Source organism: Apodemus sylvaticus, chromosome 1 (genome assembly GCF_947179515.1).
Source record: "Apodemus sylvaticus chromosome 1, mApoSyl1.1, whole genome shotgun sequence".
NCBI classification, from domain to species: domain Eukaryota; kingdom Metazoa; phylum Chordata; class Mammalia; order Rodentia; family Muridae; genus Apodemus; species Apodemus sylvaticus.
Genome location: NC_067472.1, coordinates 93,878,001 through 93,894,942, shown reverse-complemented (window position 1 = coordinate 93,894,942; position 16,942 = coordinate 93,878,001). Strand labels below are relative to the sequence as shown.

At 47.5% G+C, this 16,942-nt stretch overlaps 1 protein-coding gene across 1 annotated transcript in view; it reads right to left on the bottom strand.

The window, feature by feature from the left end:
- Dkk3 (dickkopf WNT signaling pathway inhibitor 3) overlaps positions 1-16,942 on the bottom strand; it is a 42,329-nt gene that overhangs the window by 14,197 nt on the left and 11,190 nt on the right. The gene's annotated exons all lie outside the window — the stretch shown is intronic.

Here is a 16,942-nt window from a genome sequence, read left to right as displayed (position 1 = left end):
AGCTCATCAGTGAGGTCCACTGTCCTCAGAGAGCACTCCCCCTTCCCTCGCATCATATCTTGTTCCCTATATAAATCAGCAAAGATGCTGACCTCTAGCCACTAGCCAACCCCTTCCCCACAACTCCCTCCTATAGCCTGAGTCATCCTTTTAAAGCACAAACCTAATTATGCAAGTCCCTGATAGTAATCATTCTGAACATGGAGGGCTGAGGCCCCGGAGAAGGCTGAACGTTGGACTAATTCAATCAACACATAATTGGAGGAGACAGCAGCCTTCCAGGCCTCGGTAACAGCGTGCATCTAAAACGCTCTGTAGGACATCGATGTGACAAGGAGGACTCAAGTGGAAAAAACCAGCACCTCCCCAGTGACCCTGAAGTGGGGCTGCAGTTCTAGAGTTGAGGAGATGTCTACCCTGATGATTCCAAGTTCTGAAACCCACAAAGTGTGACCTCTTGTGGCTTTGATCTTCACTCACCCAGCAACCCGAAGAGGGACAACTTTGCATCCTTATGACTAACATCAGATAGGGAACAACTGGACAGGATTCTCACATTCCTGTCACCCGGAAGAGGCTCTTCTTGACTCTACAATTTTATGACCTGGCACATAAGGTCTGAGTTTAGTTAGCAAGAGAGCTGGGGTTGTCTAAGCCCTGGGTTTGCCCAGCTCAAGGGACCAGACTAACAAGGTCCTTCAAGGCAGAGCCTCTGCAAGCCCTCTATCCTAAGAGCATCACCTACCTTCCAAACTGTGCTCTTGACATAGCTTCTGGGAGCAGTTGCCAACATGCTGCCCTACCTGATTTTCTGACCTCCGCAGCACCCAGAGTTTAGCCCCACACATCTAGAATCCTTCCCCTGCCCCTTAAAGACTAGCACAAAGAACAGGGTGTGGAGGCACATCTGTAATCCCAGGGCTTGGAGAGCTGAGGCAGGAGGATCACTGAGAGTTCTAGGCTAAAGTATTCAGAGTGAAACTCAAAACAGCTAGCATCTGCTTGGGGTTGGCCAAGATAGGAGGATGCCAGAAGTTTGAGGCTATCCTGGGCTACATAGACCCTATGTCAAAAACAAAACAAAACAAAAAACCCATAAAAACAGAAGTTTTTACCTTTTTTGCAATGCAGGCTTTTTGACAATTGTCTGAAGCCTGGAGACCCCTCTTAGAACACTGCATCTAGATTGATAAGGGGGCAGATGAGATTACAAGCAAAAATGACCCCACCTAATGAGAAATAACAGAGTTAGTGTTTTATGACTTATTTGCATCCTTGATGGTAAAGTCCAGGGGCAGCTCTTCCTTTTGAAGCAGGGATGAACAAAAGTGTTGTTTGAAAGTGGCAAAACAGGCTGGAGATATGACTCAGTGGTTAAAAGCATTGGCTGTTCTTCCAGAGGTCCTGAGTTCAATTCCCAGCATCTGTATGATTATAAGTCCTGAGGATCTGACACCATTACATACCAGACATACATGCAGGAAAAACACCAATGCGCATGAGATAAAAATAAATTCTAGCACTTGGGAGGCAGAGGTAGGCAGATCTTGGAATTCCAGGCCAGCTTGGTCTATGGACTGAGTTTCAGAACAGCCAGAGCTACACAGAGACCCTGTCATGAGAGGCTGGAGGCGGGGGAACAACAAACCCTGGGCAGGGGGCAGGTCAGAGAATTGGGAGTTTGAAAGATTATCCTTGGATACATAACCAGTTCAAGGCCAGAAAAAAGGGAATTGTATCTCAAAAAACAAAACAGATACACAAGTGTTTGTGATGGCATTGGTACTTGATAGCATGTAGCTGGCAGTCTCCATCCAAGAATCTCAAGATTGTAGGAAATAATTTAAAAGTTAGAGTGGCTGGGGGAGTGGCTCAGGGGATAGAATACTTGCCCTGTGAGAACATGAGAGCCTGAGTCTGATCTCCAGCATTCATGCATCAAACTAGGTGTGCTGGGGAATACCTGGAGCACCAGTACTGGAGAGGCTGAGACAGGGGCATCCCTGTGACCAACCATCTGGACAGAGTTGGTAAGCTTCAGTGAGAAACCCTGCCTCAAAAACAAATGAACGAAAGGCAAATAAATAAAAAGTGGGTGGAGACAGAGACATGATCTTTTTCTGAGTAGATCAGGAAGGTGATGCTGGTGGGTACCCACGATTAAGAACCTCAACTTCTGAGTCACCAATATATCATCCTCCTTTAAAAATATACCACAGAGCAAGATGGCCCAGTAGGTTAAAGGTGCTTGCCGTCAAGCCTGCTAGCCTGAGTTCAATCCCAAGACCTACATGATGGACAGAGAGAACAAACTTCAGTAAATTGTCTTCTGATTTCACACACACACACAGAGAGAGAGAGAGAGAGAGAGAGAGAGAGAGAGAGAGAGAGAGAGAGAGAAAGAGAGAGAGAGAGAGGCATGCTCCACATGCAAATAAAAAGAAACAAGTGTTTAAAAAAATACATCACAAAGAATTTCCTCAGCTCCCTTGAAAAGTAGGAAAAAGTGACTAAAATCCAAAGCTACCCAGAACAAAAGCAAAGTTGCTCAGCTCTGGACAGAAGAAAGCCTCACCCCAGGGCCTCTCCCCAGCTTCAAAGCCTTTCCAGTTCGCCTCTCCACGAATATTTTTCCTCTCCCTGCTTCTACACACAGAAGTCTTCCACAGCAAGGCACAAAGGGGCTCCTGGAATTTCTAGACTTAAGCCATGCATGTTGATGAGCCAGGAAAGGGTTTTAATTTGCTTCTGTGGTAGGAAAAAAAAACGTGCTTGACTTCATTTTGCTCAGAAGTGGTTGAGTCTTTGCCTCACCCTCAGGGGCTGGTAGAACACATGGGCACTTTGCCTCCAAGGGAAAAGCCCAACCCCACATGTCTGATTTATTTTACCAGTTAGGTGGTTGGCAGGAGGAAGAGAAAACAGCCGGCACATAGTAGGTGCCTTGGAAAATGACTTCTCAGGATTTTTCTCTCCAATTCTGAATCCCAGCAAGTTGTAAGAGGCAGAGAAACTGTTCTACACTAGGTCGGAGTGACCTGACTGTGGCATTGGACCTGGCCCTTCTGCTACAAGATACACGTCCTCCCTAAGGGAGGAGGTCTCCAAAGACAGGGACACTGGAAATAAAGGAAGATGCAAAGGCTGCTGGAGAGAGACCTGAACCTATGTCCTTCTGCTCCCAGGCTTGGGAAGAACAGGGTCACTACCATCTAATCCAAGGACCCCTGGTGCGCGACACTAGTTTGCCTTTGTCTTTGACCTCAGATGTTCCTCCATTCTAAGAAGTATTCTCTCTGCCTCCTGGACCTGACTGCTCCTCAGAGGTCCTGATGAAACCATGGGGAATCCAGGCTGCTCTCAATCTGTGCTTTCCACACCCCATGACTGCACTGTGGCAGTGGCAGCACCTTCTGACACTATGCCATTCTCAGAAAGGGCCCTGCCTCGGTGGCTGAGAATGTCAGCAAGAGGAAACGAGAAACAAAAGATGGCTGGCTCAGTCAGGGAACTGTTTTGCAAGCACGTGGGTCTGAGCGTGAATATGGATGCTCGTGCTATTAAGGCAGAGACAGAAAGATTCCTAGGGCTCACTGGCCAATCCGTGAGCTCCCAGGTCAGTGAAAAACTGTCTCAAAAAACACTTAAAATAAATAGGAAGTGACTGAGGAAAGGGCTAGCCTCTACAAACACACACACACACACACACACACACAGAGAGAGAGAGAGAGAGAGAGAGAGACAGAGACAGAGACAGAGACAGAGACAGAGAGACAGAGACAGAGACAGAGAACAACAGAGATATGAGAGACCACAATTTGTCTTTTCCTGTGATCTACAGACTTTGCTGTCCCTGAGGTGAGGACCGTCACTGTGCACGTTGTCTCTGCTTCTCCTTTGTGAATGTGTCTCCAGTTTCCAGCAGAGGGAGTTGGTGCCAATCAGTGAAGCTTGGTCTAAATGACCCACATTGCAATCAGGTGGTCTGAGGTTTGAGAAACTCTTCCAAAATTACCCCAAATCACAGCTGCAAGTGCCCATGACTTTCGAGATGGCCACAATTTACAATTGTTTATTCTAGTTCCATCATTTATTCCTCTAGTGTAGCTTTTGATATTTAACTTCCCCAACTCCAGTATCCTACTCCTTAAAACAATATCTACGTCATAGTGTTACAGGGATTGAAATTGAACCTGTGCAACCTTCAGGGATACCACTCAGCAAACAGCGGATGCTCAGAACGTAGGGGAATGAATGCAGCCCAGAAAAGCAATCCCCCGGAGTGGACAGTTTCCTAATAAAACCCATGCACAAAGCTGGAAAGGTGCTTGATGGGTAAAGTGCTTTCTGCACTCACATAGGGAATGTGACTCCCCAGGAGTGGTTGTGCACACCTCTAATCCCAGACCTGAGGGACAGTGACTGCTGGATCCTGGGGTTCAGCCAGTGTAGCTGAACAGGCAAATTCCAGGTGCAGCGAGGGAGGCTGTCTCAAAAAGTATGGTGGAGAATGATAGAGAAAAGACACCTGATGTCAACCTCTGGTCTCCATGTACACACACACACACACACACACACACATACACACACATAGAGGTACATGTACCCCCCTACCAACATACACATACACAGAGGCACATGTACCACCTCCCAACACGCACACATACACGCAGAGGCACATGTACACCTACACACACACACACACACACACACAGAGGCACACACACCACACACACCACTTCAGATACATTGTTCTGGCTCTTGTTTTCAAGAATTCTTCTGTTTATTCTGCTCCGCATTTTCTGATTCATCTACTAACCATTCCACTACTGGAGCCCACTCCGTTCCAAGCCCAGACCCGGGGGTGACACATAACAAATGGAGCCCCCTGACTTCCTGGGACTCGAAACCTTTCAGAAAATTCTTTCCTCTGTACTTTCTGAACTTTTGTTCTCCACAGTGAGAACTCCCAAGAAGTCTCTGCCTCAGTCTTCAGTTTCTCCCACGTTATCAGGCGCCCTTCCTGCCACCAATCCTCAGCGGCATGATTCTCCTAGACCTGCCTTCTGTGACAGGAAACCCCAGGCTTATCAAAGCCTAAACTAACTGGAAATGAGGTTCCAAGTCTGAACATTTTGTGTCCTGAAAAAAGTGCACAACCCTCCGCTCTGTACCTCATCAATAAATGGGGCGTTTGCACCCCAAGTGGGATGAGAAGTGAGTCACAAATAGAATTTTTTTACTCTGCTGTCACCAACTTCTTGTAGTGTTATCTTAGCTCAAGTACTGAAATATCTGTGCTCATAAGAAAATCATTCTGCAATACATTAGTAATGTCTGCCTCAGGGTATGGTATGACAGAGCTCTGCCCCAAGTGCTTCCATTACATCTTCTTTTGTTTATCTTGTTTTGGGGCAGGGTCACAAATAGCACAGGCTGGCTTCAGATTTACCATGTAGCCAAGGATGGCCTAAAATTCCCTGTCCTTTCTCCTCCATCTCCTAAGTACTAGAATTGCAAGAGTGCACCACCTCACCTGGTCCTTACAGTGCTGGGGCTCGAACCCAGGGCTTTGGGCATACGTGGTAAGTAGTTTGTCAACTGAACCACATTCCTAGCCCCTTGTTCCTTAAAGAACTTGAAGTGAACCCAACAGGCCCTGTGAGTTCTCCAACTTAAAGCTGCCAGACCCTGTGAAATACTCTATTTTCTTTGGCACAGGACCTGTCTGCACACACAGTTTTTCATCTGTTTGGTCTGGCACCTTGGCCACTGTTACCTCTTAGAAACTCATAGTCACTGCCTTAGAAGCAACCTTAGAGCGAAATAAACACCATTCCTGATTCATCACATGCATCCCCTGTAATCGACTGCTTTCCTACCTCGAAAAGCCAAAAAATTAAGTCAGAAGAAAATATTTACACTTATTCCACATTTTATGGGGGAGGTATTATGTAGCCCAGCCTGTCCTCTACCTCCTGATCCTTCTACCTCAAACTCCCCAACTCCTGATCCTCAAGCTATCAGCTCCCCAATACTGGGATTACAGGTGTGTGGCTGTGTTCACTGCTTCCTGCCTCAGTCCCCTCTCACGCTGTCAGTGCGTGAACTTCCCCACAGAGCAGGGACAAGCGCCACACAGCAGAGCTTCTGACCACAGTAGTTCATGTTCCAAATACTACTGTACTGTGCTGTTCTGAAATGCACCCCAGTGTCTTATTCCTTCTCCGTGGTGCAGAAGCGACAGCAGGTCTAGAGAGGGCAGTGAGGCCGGTGAGTGAGGCCGGTGACTTTATCTCCATCCATCATTTCCCGTCCCTTGCTGGGGAGATGACCAGAGAAGTAATTTTCTGCCTCATGTGGGACACCAGCTCGGCTTGTGCCCCACTGGCATTCCTCAAGGGCATTAACATGGCCTCATTCCTGTCCACCCCATCCCAGCCTTTCCCTTTCACTGACCCTGCATCCCACTCCAAAGGAAGAACAGACATGACTGAGGCCTCCATCGGGTCGGTTTGGACCTATCTCCCAAGAAGCCTCTGGGACTCAAATATTCATTGGTACCACAAAGTCTCTCTGGGGAACCAAAGCCTCTGTGGTCTGATGTTTCTGGTAGAGAAATGGGGGGGGGGAGGTCGGGAGGTCTTAGGAGGCAGGAGAGTGGACGTTGGGTCTCCTATGGAGATGTTGGGTGGGTGCATGGATTCCTAGATGTCACCAAAAGGTCACCTGGTGAGCCTGTGTATAACCATGGTAGTTTTGCACACACTAACTAGACCCCAGTCTCTAGTGAATGCCTGGAAGAAGTATGTAAGTCTTCTTCTGGGTCTTATAAGTATATACGCCCCAAATCAGGGGCTGCCACACTGCAGAGGCAACTTCTGGAGTCAGAATGGGGTAAGTGCTGCCTCGTGCAAGGACAAGAGAGACCAGGAGTTATTTGGGGTTTGGCTTTTCTGCTGTTTCTTTTTGAGATAAGGTTTGCTATATACCCACAACTGGCTTCAAACTTGAAATCCTCCTGCCTCGGCCTCCTGAGTATTGAGGCAACCACTAAAAACAGTCAAATAATTTTTCACATGAGGTCCCTGTGCCTATCTCCCAGTGCCTTCAATCATGAGATTTAAGAGGAAGACTATATGCTTGTGGTAGACATGGGATCTGAAACCAAAAGTCACTGTGGGAGATGATAGAGCAGCCGTTCATCAAACCCAAAACCAAAAGGCCCTGTGAGGGGCCGAAGAGATTGCTCAGTGGTTAGAGCACTGGCTGTTACTCCAAAGGACCCAGGTAAGATTCCTAGCATTCACATGACAGCTTACAACCTTCTATAACTCCAGTTCCAGGGGATCCAATGCCCTCATCTGGCCACCTCAGGCACCAGGCAGGAGAGTGGTACATAGACATACATGTAGGCAAAACACCCATACACATGTTTTTGAAAAAAGATACCCCTACCCCCTTCCCCCCCCCACCTCCACCTCCCCACCCCCATGTGCTGGGAATTCCACTCCTGAGTACACACTCACAAGAATAGAAACCTGGGTCTTTTTAAAGGGGGGGCAGGAAGAGGACCAGACATTAACATCAATCTCTTTCTTCGTCATTCTTCGTGTTATTGTTTGAGATAGTGTCTCTCTGAACTGGCAGCTCACCATTTTAGCTAGACTGGCTGGCCAGTGAGACCCTGAGATCCACCTGTCCCCACCACTACCTCTGGAGGACCAAAGACTAAAGGTCATCTTCAGCTCTATAGCAGGTTTGAAGCTAGCTTGGGCTGCATGAAATCATGTCATTAAAAAATAGAAGCAAGCAAGCAAATACATGCTTTAGGAGTCAGTAAAGACGTCAATGTTCCATCCCTCCTGTTAGTACTGGTTCTGTCACCCACTGGCTTGGATTGTGTCTCTGTGTCTCTGTTACTCCATCTATAAAATGGGATCATTAGGTATCCTCCTTGGATGGCTGTCATGCAGATGGTAGGAGGGGTGTTAGAGACCCCTCATGAGGTACCTGGCACACAGCAGTCGATGTGTAGACTTTCACTGTGTAGACTCCTCACTGCCATCATAATCACAAGGTATTATGGAACTCTGAGTCACTTCTCCACAGCCAGTATTTAAGTGGCTGGGCTGGGGGAGGGGCTCCTTAATCCGATCACATCTGAGTCACAGTGCCCAAATGAGGGGCCATGGAGAGCACAGCAGAATTATTATTACCTTTGTGATATTATTTTAAAAACCAAACAAGATGGGCTTAGAGCTTTGTGGTTTTCAGAGCCACGCCAAGGGTGAAGAAGGATAAGACTCCACAGATCTGACAAACAGGATGCAAAGGCCGCTGGGTCAGTGCCTGGAAGAATCCCCAAGTTCCCAGGGCAGAAGACAGCCACACGCCTGCACCAGACACTGTTTGGCCCCTGTACATCCAGAAGTCACAGAACTCATTGTGATCTCTGCAGCTAATGACATTGACCTAACCAAATTTTTGGTACAGTCACTGTGACTTATCTGGCCCAGGCTCCACTTTCAAGTAAAATGTTCCAGACTTCTAGGCCCAAAGCCAGGCCCTTGCGGCACACAGACTCTGAAGCCCAGTGAGGACTTGGGTTTTGAGCTTGAGCAAAGCCATATCCTCAGAGATGGCCTCTGCCGCCCAAGCCTCGTCCTGGCTCCCTGCTTGGGGAATCATGGGATAGCTCGTGTATGTAGCAAGGAGAGTGATAAAGCCTTGTGGACAGAGACATGCCTAACTCAGCATGTCTCCTGACTCCTTGGCTGGGTTCTCCAAGTCTCCTGACCCAGTCCCCACCCTCCCAGCTTCAGCTGCTGTTCCTATCATGCTCTGGCATTCGAAATAAGTGTCCTGCAGCTCTTAGACTGAGCAACCAGTGCTTCAGCAAGGAATGCCCTTCCCCCCTGCAACTAATTCCCAGACACCCTTGCAAATACAGCCTAATCACCACCTCTTCCAGGAAGCCCATCAAGAATGCCAAGGGCCTAAGTCTCCCCTGCTTTCGTGGTGAGAAGGAAGCCCTCCTGTTTAACACAAGACTCTGGGGTGGGAGACAGAAGCTCTGATGGCAGCTGCACAGAAGCAGTGTGAGCGCAGTGTTTGCCTCCCTAAGCTTCATGCACACACTGGGGAAAGGTTACCTGTTGCACCTTACACCCGAAGAATTGGAAACTTAAAAATAAAGCCTTTTGCACTGGAGCACATCACCTTCTGCCGTGATAGGGAGCAGTCCTTGCCTCCCAAGTCTATACAATACCCTAAAGTCTAGAACAACAAATTAGCATCTTGGCTTACAGAGCAAGCAAAAAAATGTCAGATTATGCAGAATCCCTACCCACCCACCCAACAAAGTCCTCTCGGGCTACCCTACCTGCTTCAGCCCTGCTTTAGAAACCACACAGCTGTGATATACTCCCATACACTTGAGAGGCTGAAACAGGAGTCTAGGACCAGACTTGGCTATGACAGCCATAGAAAGAACTTGCCTCGCAAAGAAAGAAACTGGGTTGAAGAGAAGGCTCAGTGGTTAAGACCATATACTGCTCTTCCAGAAGATCTGAGTTCCACTTCCTGCACCGATGCCAGGCAGTTCATAACTGCCTATAACAGCTCCAGGGGATCTGACGCCCTCTTCAGGCCTCTTCAAGTACTTCACACGCATGTGTATAAACACACACACAAAATAAATCTTAAAAAAGAAATAAATTATGCACTCATATTGTAATTACTTATTTGGTTGGCTGGTTGGTTGGATGGCCTAGGTTCCCTTTGATACTAGGAACTCTTTTACACTTACCTGCCAGTAACACAACAGGCCAGCAAAAGAACATGCCAGTGAATGAGTAATGAATGAGGTAGGGGACTTGCGCATGGATTGGAGCTAGTCAAAATATAATAACAGGGTCTCAAGCTAGTCTTAAACTTGCTGTGTAGCCAGGGATAACCCTACACTCATGATCCGATGCCAAAATAACTATGCCTAGCTGGAAGGAAATGTGAGGGACTCAATTTTACCTAGGGGAAAATTTTTACCTAAGCGGTTAAAACACTAATCAAAGTCACACAGCTAATAAGGGTGTGACCAGCTCTTAATTAACTTGCTAAGGAACTTCTGCTAGGGGCATCTAAACACCCATGGGAAGGGGAGGAACAGGGGCAGATGGTAGAGAGAAGGAGGGCTTGCTGATTTCAGAGGTCGAGGCCGCAGACTCTTAAGTTGTCATCACCTCCTTCCCCATGTGACTCAGCCCATGAGCTCATAGACTGAGCACAGGGCTGGGCCTGGCTGGGACTTCCCAGCCCCTTATCAGCCCCACAAGCACCCCCCACCTCCACCCTCTCACCCTCAGACAGCCTGCAATGCAAACCTGACCTTTCTCTGACATTGAGAGAGCTGGCGGAGTGAGCTCAGCTTTAGAAGACTATTTGCTTCAACTTCATCTCAATGGCCACCCCTTTGACCTTGTGCACACACACACAGCACAGACAAGCTCTCTTGCACAATGGCCTTTGACCTTGTGCACACACACACAGCACAGACAAGCTCTCTTGCACAATGGCCTTTGACCTTGTGCACACACACACAGCACAGACAAGCTCTCCCTTCTACTTGATCTTCCCTGAGGACCACACACACAGACACTCCGTGTAGCCAAGGCTGTCCAGAAACAAGCCTGAGAAATTGCTGACATTTTGAGTACAGTGTTCAGGTGGAAATCTTGCAGGCCCTCTCCTAACACTAGGTGCGTTCATCCTTTGCCTAAGAAGCTGACCTCCAGGCTCACACAACAAAAATACCCATCTATACTGAAATTCTGAGTAATCTACAAGGTCTTTAAGACTGACTTTAAAGATTATTGTTTATTTTATGTGTATGCCACATGTGTGCCAGAAAATGCATTGGATCCCCTGGAGCTGGAGTCACAGACAGTTGTGAACCCTCTGATATGGGACCCAAGAAGTGAACCAGGCTCCTCTGAAAGAGCAGCAAGCACTTACACTGAGCCGTCTCTCCATCCCATCAAACACATTTTCAAAACAGCAATCTATAAAGTCAATAGCAACTGAAATTCCTCTGGAGGTTTCTACTGTTAACAAAATTTTATCAAACTTTTAATACATACTTTTTCCTTAAAATGAGAGAGCTGTATATTATACGTATATAACTTGTGTAATTTATGTAAGTACCTCTCTGAAACTGATTTTCTTGCCAATTTGTTGAAAATATCCTTTTATCATTTAAAAAACAAGTAAATAAGTTTCACTTAGGTTTAAATTGGTGTAAAATTCCTTCAACGGAGGAATGGATACAAAAAATGTGGTATATTTACACAATGGAGTACTATTCAGCCATTAGAAACAATGAATTCATGAAATTCTTAGACAAATGGATGGAGCTGGAGAACATCATACTAAGTTAGGTAACCCAGTCTCAAAAGATCAATCATGGTATGCACTCACTGATAAGTGGATATTAGCCTGGAAAACTGGAATACCCAGGACATAATCCACAAATTAAATGATGTCCAAAAAGAATGGAGGAGTGGCCCCTGGTTCTGGAAAGACTCAGTGCAAGAGTATAAGGGAATTCCAGAACAGGAAAGTGGGAAGGGGTGGATGGAAGAACAGGGGGACAGAAGAGGGCTTATGGGACTGGAGGGTAGTGGGGACCCAGAAAAAGGGGAAATCATTTGAAATGTAAATAAAAAATATATCAATAAAAAAAAGACAGAGTCATGAGAACTGGAGAACTGCCCTCCCCCCACCCCCCTCATCAGCTGCAGCATTCAGGAGAGTGGGCCCTGCACTTTGCCCGGGCAGCACAGTAGAGCTGGCTCTGCTGGTGAAGGCTGGGGTAAGCCAGCACTGAGGGCCTGAGAGCAGGAGAGCTGGCCCTGCCCCTTGTTAGCTGCAGCACCGGGGGTGGAGCTTACAGGGTGGTGTGGGTGCAGGAGATTGGGCAGGCTGACCAACCCAGCTACCACCCAGGCCCAGATCCAGGGCTTTGAGCTGTACCACCACAACATCTACCCATGTATGAACTGCTGGAGCACGTGAAGGGGCCAGTCCTGCAGAGCCACAGCTGCAGCACCATGGCATAGCGCGACAACAGGAGATCTGGGAGGAGCTCTGGTGAGAATCTAATATTGATGGTATAGCAGAAGCCAGAGGCCTTGGACCAGACCAGTGACTCACTGGGGTGAACATTTTGCAAGTGAAGATGTGTGGACAAAAGGGTATACTGTGTGACACACTGTGACACACTACAGCTTCCACAATGAGATACTTTTGGTTTTTGCTTTTTGTTTTTTTAAATTTTCTTTTGTGGGAGAAGTTGCAAGGGCAGAGGGCAGATATGAAGGGATGGGGAGAGGAGTGTAATTGGGGTTTGAGATGTGAAATCCACAAAGAATCAATAAAAGGTTAAAACCAAAGACAAAAGAAACAAAAGGGAAACAAAAGAAATAGTGTGGTGTAGGTCAAACTAGCTTTGAGCACACCACCACGCAGTCAAGAATGACCTTGAATGTCTGATCCTCCTGCCTCCATCCTCTGGGTGCAACACCGTGCCCGTTATCCCTGTGGTGGAGGTGGCACCTAGGCCTTTAGCCACACTTGGCTAGCACTCTACCAACTGAGCTGCATTCCTGGCCTGAAACTCATTTATTAAGACCACAGTGCTTCAATTCAGGACATGGAATCATTCACAGATGACAGATCCCTTTTTGGAGGACACTTTGGTCGAGGGTTTTTCAATTTTCCGTGTAATTTTTTCCTGTGGTATTAAGGGTCTTCTTCTTGGCCTGATGTAAGAACATCTCATTCTTTGTGGTGTAGGGGCTAACCATGGAGGGTCACAGCAGCCCAAGACACTTCCCGTAGAACACCAGGTCTGTTTTCTTCTACAGAAGTAGGCATACACCTGCTCCCAGGACTTACACTCCGCGCCTCATTACCTGCCCACCAGCTCCTCTCCTTGTCTGCTGCCACACGACACATGTGCAAAGCCGCAACACAAAGATCAGCTTGTGGCCAGGACCTTCAGCCAAAGCACCCAGACTGAAGGAACTGTCCCACAGCTTCCTTCCCAGACAGAGGCAGCGGGCGGGGCTCTCTCAGACAGCCTCTGCTTACTGTTTAGTCCTGTTCTTTTCCCAGCAAGTTGCTGGGAATCAGGGCAGTTGCCAATTACAGCCCAGCTTTAATTGCTTTTCCTTAATAATGAGTGTGCACAGAGCCTCTGCTAGTCTTCTGCATGGATTCTCAGGAGGCAGAGGCTGTGGGAATGAGGGGAGTGCCGGAATGCCTGCCTCCTGCCAATCTTGTGTATACTCTCCTTCCTGTACTGTGGCTGACTGAGGGAAAGGGCTACACTTCAGTCCTCCAAGCTGATCTGACCCAGCAGGACTTCCCAATGGGCTGAGTCTTTAGAAACTGCCTCAGACTGCCAGTCACTGAAGCATGAGGACTTGAGCTCAATCTCCAGAATCTGTCTTAAAAAGTGTGTGTTGGGGGGGGGGGAGGGCAGGCATAGTGGCATGCGCCTTGTAATCCCAACACTGGGAAGGCAGAAAGAGGTGGGTCCCTAAGCTCTGGCACTGGCCGGCCAGCCTAGGCTCCGTGGTGAGTTCCAGGACAGTAAGAGACCCTGTCTCAAATGACACAGTGAACAATAATTGAAGAACAACACCCAAGGCTGACTTCTGGGCTCCACACATACAGAAGAAACAAGTATATGCGCGCGCACACACACACAGCCTAATCCCCAGCATCTTGACATCTCTAGCAGATCACTAGCTTAACAGGCAGGGGCAGCCACAGGAATCTGGGTATGAAGGGAACAAAGGCACAGCCATGCAAGCCTTTCTCTCTGATGTGTAACCAGGCTGGGGGTAAGAGAGACACGAGCTGGATTCAGGTCACTGGGCACACCTTCTCCTCCCATTCATTTCTCTGTCTCCCAGGGATAGTGTGCTTATGTTCCCGTGGGAAAAATGAGACATTTGCCAAAGCCCTGTCAGGGTGTAATAGTTCACCTTCCCAGGATCCAACAGGAGCAACAGGCAAGGAGACGTCATACCAAGGAAGCCATTGGTTCTGCAGAAACAGCAAGGGCAGGCTCACTGCCTTCACCCACTGCCTCCAGCCAGGATGACATCAACACCAAATACTCTCTTGAACAAAGACATTACTGAGGCAGTCATGTTTCTACTGCCTGTATAGCTTTGGTGATGAAATCCATTCCCCTGAAGCCTTGGATTATTGGCTAATATCTTGGAGTTTATTAGATGTGAATGAATCCACAGCTTCAAGCTAGGTGTGTTTGGGCAGAAAAACAAAGAGACTCACTCTTATATCATCTAAGAAGGATGGCCAATGCGGGCATGCTAGACTGTGTAGCTGCAGGATGTGTTTTAATCAGAGGACGTAGCCCTGCAAAATGGCGGCTTGGCTAACTAGGCCAGACTCCTCTATGAGTGCATAATGACTTGTCCTCCCAGCTTCCAACTGCCACGTCTCCCTAATGCCCTGTCCAACAGAAGCACAATGGTGGGCCTGCCCACTGGCCCGAGAAGGCTCAACACAAAGGCCCCTTACAGAGGCGTCAGGCCCTATCTGCATCAGCCGAGGCGCTCGGGTGAAATTACACGCCTCAGGGATGTTCACCCTCTCACTGCTGAGTGTTAAAACAGACCAGTGCCTTACACAGACTGAAATTTCTAGACAGGCATATAGTGTTACTGTCTGGGACTTTCCATGAACCTCCTCGGGTTACCATACATATTTATATGAACACCATATTTAAAGACAGGAAAGTGTGTTGTGCCTGGTGATCACTTTCAATTGAATTCATCTGGGAATTTTAAATCTAAGAAATTTAGCGCTGTTTAAGGCATATGAAGGTTTGAGTGGGTGGTGACCTTTGCTCTTTGGGATGGGACAGTTTCTGTAGTGTGAAGTGCTGTTAGAGCCCCGTGTAAAAACCAGTAAGGTGCAGAACTATGATATGAGACAGTATGACAGTGATACGTCAGTGCACCACTGCTGTGATCTTCAGAGGTTATCTGGCCTCCACAGCTTCCTGCCCAGAAAAAGAAACTTCACATTCTTTTAAAGATAGCTCCCCAGGGTTGGCGAGGTGGCTCAGTCGTTAAGAACACATGCTGCTGTTGCAGAGGACTGGGGTTTGTTTCCTGTCATCTACGTGGGGAATCGTGTAACATCGGTGCCAAGGGGTTAGACACTCTCTTCCAGTGGGCAACACACATGTATATATGTGTTTACATACATTCAGGCAAGACACTTGTACACATACAAAACTAAATTAAAGATACTGCTTGAGAATCAGGGATGATCCAAGTGTTTGGAAAGCAGAAAGAGGATCATTTCAAAGTTCAGAGCCAGTCAGGGCTATGGAATGAAGCTTGCCTTAAACAAACAAAGGACTCATAGGAGAGGTCAGCAGGTAAAGATGCTCACCACCAAAGCCTAAGGAGCTGAGTTCAGTCTCCAGAGAGCTGATTTACACAAGTTGTTCTCTGACCTACACACACACACACACACACACACACACACACACACACACACACACACACGCACGCACACACACACATACACACACACACGATATATATAGATATAGATATATAGATGTGTAGATATATAGATGTATAGATATATAGCGGTATAGATATATAGATATAGATGTATAGATATATAAATATAGATGTATAGATGTATAGATATAGATGTATAGATGTATAGATATATATAGATATAGATGTATATATGTATAGATATATAAATGGATGGATGTAATCATGCCACAATGCCTGGTTTAATGTTCACCATGGTGCACCAAGGATGGGCAGGTAGTTTAATGAAGAGTGCTGTGGACATTGGAAACTAGATGCCATTTTCTTGACACTTGACATGACACTGTGACACTAGCCAGGCCCTTACCGAAGTAGACACAGGGCCTCTGTCAAATGCCATCCCTTCAAGGGAGTTTGTAAAGCCTCCTCTCTGTGTTCTAAAGCCCCGTGAGTCTAATGGGGGCAGGAAAAAGAGTCAGGCTCTGGGGCTGAAGTACCCAACCTCAGGTCTCCCTTCTGGCCAATCAAGACATTTGTTCTCATAGAGAAACTCAGCTCCCTCACCTCCCAGGGCTGAAGCAAGAAACAAGGAAAACTTGGACTGAGCCTCCAGCCCCTGGCTTGGCTCTGTGGCTCCCCTCTAGTGCCTGCCTCTCGGAGGCTACCTACCACACAAAGGGGTTCAGACGATGCACCTTTCTGTATAAAGGTAAACAAAGGCCATGTAGATATTTCAATTGATGACCCAAGCCAGGCCACACACAGACCCACGAGGCCCACACTCAAGAAATCTGGCAGAAGTCTCGGTACCCAGCACAAATGTGCAGACGGCTGTCCTCTGGCTTCGGGGTGCTCTTAGCATCTTTGAGGTCCTGTGTGTTTACCCACTCATATCTCTTAGAATCACAATTCCCCTCAACAGTACTGAAACCTACTATAGTGCCCTCATGAGGGCTGCAGAGGGTGAGGGGCGTGCAAGGCTGTACTTTGATTAGGCCTTGTGTAATGTGGTTGTGCTTGTGTAATGTGCACACAGACCTCTATCATCTGAGCATCATCTCCGGGATACTCCTGGAATCAAGAGAAACTATCTGTGAGGACTATAAATACACATGAATTAAAAAGAAAGAGAAGCTGGCCTCCTTCCCTTCCAGCCTTTGATAGCCTTCTGTTCTTTCAGAACTAGGAAAAGGTACGATGTATGAGCTGATAACTAGGAAGCTGAGGGGTCCCCATTCATAGAGCTGGAAATGCTCAGGCCTCTTCCAGTCCCCAGCATCCAGTCCCCAGCATCCAGTCCCCAGCAGAACTCACTCCATCTCCCTCCTTTC